Genomic DNA, 4,468 nt, shown 5'->3' with positions numbered 1-4,468 from the left:
CGCCGCTTAAGCTAGATGCTGGCTTCCATCCACTTCATTTTCCGTACGTTTTTTTTTTGGGCACTTCCACTCGTCACGGTTGTTTTGGTCACTTTCGCAACTTTTCACCCGAAACGGTGATTATTTGTTGTTTGCTATGCTCGATTGAAAGTGTGCAATTTGGATTATGCTTTTTTTCGAGCTCACTTCTCACTTCGTTTTGCTCACTTGTTTACGTTTTTGCAGCAACACAAACCTTTCGTTTCCCGGGTTTTTCTTCACAAACTGAACCGAAAATGCACACACTCACATACACAAGATTTGGGAGGCTTTTCACCGGTATCGATGCGTTGTGGGTTTTAGTTTTGCATCCACTTCGTTTGACCTCTTCGACTTTTCTTTTGCTTTTTGGTTTTGATAATATTCGCTGTACCGATTTCCTGCACTGATTTCCGTACTCTTTCGTTCTTCTTCACGGTGGAGTGGAATTTAACAACGAGCGGCAGCGGAGGTTATCACCGGAATTCGATCACTTACGCACCGAGGGACACTCAGAGTTATGCGCAGACCCCAGCACCCCGGCCAACTGATAACGCGATCGAAGCACTTTGTTACACAGCATAACAGGCGAGCATCGTCGCACTAACCAGAAGGTTGCTTTTCCAATTATAGAACACAAATGCGCCGATGCAGCAGTTTCCGCTCCAGCGAGTGCACTTTGCCAACACACCTAAACCGGCGCCACTGATAAGAAATGGCAGCCAGAGACCTGCATTGTTGGGTCTTTCGAAGTTGCGCGGCTACGGCTTAAAGCACTTCCACTTAACACTTTTCGGGAACTTCAAAATTAACTTCGACGGTACGTACTTCGAAATTACTTCGATCTTATGGCAGTGATCACCTCCTAAACATCCTTTCGCAAACACGATCACGCGATCACGATCTACACATCCGTCCGCACGCTTGGTTTGGTTGGTTTGGCAGGAAATTTCTTTTCACGTTTCTACCAGTTTTGCCAACAGAGACTGGGAACGCAGAGAGAGAGACAAGTTTCTCACTTCTCTCTGTTTTGCTGCACTCTCTCTGTTTTTCTGCGTTTCCACTCTCTTTCACTCGTATGAGGAGCATGCAACGCTAGAGCGAGATAGCAGCGGCTTAGCGGGTTGAGTCGCGCTCTTTTGCTCGCGCTCTTTGAGCCTCTGGCTCTCTTGATCGATTTTCTCTGCGCTCTTCCGTTTCGTTCGTCGATTCCAGCTACCGGAGCACGCTTCTTTTTTAGTCGAAAACCCTATTATTGAAATTATAATAATTATTATTATTAACATTAAATTATTATTCTTCAGAAGCTGAACTAAGGTAAGGTTATCACAAATTATTAGGAAAAGGCCTTAAAAGCTTAAATAAGATGAAGAAAACAGTGTGAAAGTGTCCAAATAATGTCCAGGGTTCCAACTAACTTTGATATTTGTGTGCATAATATTCCTTTTTTTATAACTTAACAGCTTTTGATCCATTTTCTCCTCCGTTTTAATTCTTTTCATTTTCTGGATTAAGCTTAACTACACTGTAATTGTGTAAAACTGGTACAATTTGAACTGTGCTTAAGCCACTAATTAGCCAGTGATCACCATACTTATACTGTACTTAGATACACTAGTTTACGTAATTTTTTAGCTATGTTGGTGATATTTTACATAAAAGTGATCGGTGGGTTACCGTCTATTTTGACAGCAGTTTGATTTGGCATGGCCAAAATAATAGGCAATTCGTTGTATACGCTTCAATTTCACCCGGCTTCTTGAAAGGAATTGGTTCATTTGATCTTGCTGCAATTAATGTTCAAATGTGAATCTAAAAAAATCGTTGTTTCCTAGTGGAACAACCAGGATGGGCAGAAACTCTTTGCAACCCTGAGGAAAGAAAGGTGTTGAAGAATCTGACCATTGCTACAAAACTGTAACTATTAATAAAAAAAATTGCGAATAAAGAAACAGTTTGCTGCTCAATATCAGTCCTGGGAAGGTACTGAAAGTTACGAATAATTGGCATAATATTTTATGGAGCGACTGAATCTATATAATTTTCTTTGGTTCTTCAAAAATGCTTCAAAACAACGGAGTGAAAACGGGGTACTGACTAACTTTGAAATAAATTTGATATTAGCAAAAGTGTAAGCCATTAAAATTGAATTAAGATTCATTAAAATTTGCCTTTCTTTATCTCTTAGCCAAATTTCTTGATCATCGGAATCTAAAATAGAACTGCGCAAAACCAGCTAAGAAATCATACGAAATAGTTCCAGCCATTGTTTTGCCCGATACTCCACATTGTTCCACGCTTTTGGTCTAAAAAAGGCAGACCGGGCGCTAGTCGGGATGGCCAGCCGAGTCGCAGCTTCCGGTGGTGGTGACGAGAAACAACAACAAATCATGTTCCTCGCTCTTGACATAATGCTCCAATTTTGGATTGCCGCGGGATTAATGGTGCACGACAACCGCAAATAATTCCACTCTCCGCCAGATCGTAGCCCAATTTTTGTTTTGCAGCTTCGCCTTTGACGCCCGGATGCGCTTGACGAGACGGACTGACGAATGAGGAGCGTCCCACTTTATGCTGGGCTTGGACATGGACAAATTTGTCTGAGTTTTGATAGTTGAAGTCGAGCGTGAATGTTGGCGGTTATGAAACCTACGGACAGAATCTTATCTGTGTAAACCCATTGCTTAAATATTATGTCAATGTTACGGGAATGTCGTACAGATGCGAACGGAGGATGGACTGAAGACGGCCCCACGATCGAATGTGCTTCTAGAAACGAGTTTGTTTTGTTTTGAGTTTATTTATCAAAACCATCGGCGGTGCCGGACCATTCAAAACAAAAACCACCAAAAAACTGGGAACCTTCTCACCCGAAGGTGTCCAATAACAATCAAAGTCGGATTATCTGCACGACAACGCGGTTACAAAATTATTCCGAAACCACCCACAATGGCGGGCGGACGCACAATAAATTGGGATTTATCTACCGAAAACTCTTTCTAATCTGCTTTCGACCAAAAACACCACACCGTTCGTCGCGAAGACGACATGTTTGTGGCGGGGTTGGTTTCGTGGTGGCCTCGCCCTGGTCTAGTGATGCAATTAATAAAATTAAGTACATTTCATCCCGCCCTTAAACGCTCCTGATCCACCCGGGAGCGGACTGTTTACATAACCGGCCCCCGGCCCAGGCATCCCGCTCGGTTGTTGTTCTTTTGTTAATTTTGTTGACTCTGCTCGGTGGAGCGATACCGGCCGCAAGGCGCGTTGTGGTGATGGGGCCCTTTCACAGCCGGTCCCGAAATCGGTAGGCCATTTTCGGGAATTCGAGATTCGGGATCGAAATTCAAAACACGAGGCGCGGCCCCACGTCGAATTTCACGCTTCACGTGCCATCGGGGGCACCTTGCGGTTAGGTCCCGGCGTCGATTAGGCCGATGTTATTGTTTCTTCCACCAGCGCCGTTGGATGACGTTGGTTTTTTTTTCGTTGCAAACAGAAATATGCATTAGAGTGCGGGGTTTGAATCAGGAGCTGCGGTTAGGAGCAACAAAACGCAAACATCGTAACGGTCTCTTAAGCACCGACCACCAAAGTCTCTCCTTCTGTTTGGCGGATGAAGTAATTAAGCCCACGCAAAAGTTCGCCTATCCAAATCTCGTGTCCACCGGTTCTAGCCGATCTCAACTCTTCTCCCAGCGGACAAGCTTCTCTGTCTGTTTGTCCATTCGTGCTAGGATTGAGAAACTCGTCGATCGGCCCCAAAATGTGTGCGTCGTGTGCTCCAAGGGAGTAAGCTCTTAAAGGACGAACGAGGGTTCTCCACTGGCGAAAGCATTGCGTTCCGGCGTTGTTCCGGCTGGAGGTTCAACGCGCAGGATCTTTAAACACCGTTTACGTCTTCGCGGGTTCGGAAGGATACACTGATGACGGCGGAGCAAGACACGTGGTCGCTACGGGTATAAGTTTCTCCGGGCCGGGTTCGCCGTTGAGTAATAATTACGATACTTTTGGGACGTTTAGGGTATACCATGTTCATGTTGCTTCCAAAACATGCCAAAGGTTGTCGTGTTTCTTGTGGTTGTCCATTTAGCATTCCGTCTGGGGAGATGGGCTCAAAATATTGATTTTGCCTGTCGCTTCCGGAATTTTATAAGTCAAGTAATCGTTAGTTTAAAGTACAAACATTTGATGATTCTCCCTCGTCGCTCATAGTTTCGTCGCATCCTGAAAAGGAAATTTCTATCATGGAATGCTTCCTAGTTCCTCCTTTTCCTAGACAGGTTCAGAATCGCAAATCATTTTTCGTGTTGATCGCAACAATTATCCGCCAAACAATGACTGTTTGAATACACGAAATGTACAAGATGTTCCATCACAACCCATACTATTGAAATGTTAAATAACTCTGTCATTTTTCTGTTCAACAAGTCAGCCATACTTCGAAACG

The sequence above is a fragment of the Anopheles bellator genome, chromosome 2 (genome assembly GCF_943735745.2).
Source record: "Anopheles bellator chromosome 2, idAnoBellAS_SP24_06.2, whole genome shotgun sequence".
Classification (NCBI taxonomy): Eukaryota; Metazoa; Arthropoda; class Insecta; order Diptera; family Culicidae; genus Anopheles; species Anopheles bellator.
The sequence above is the reverse complement of the archived record's forward strand: the minus strand, read 5'-3'. Positions refer to the sequence as shown.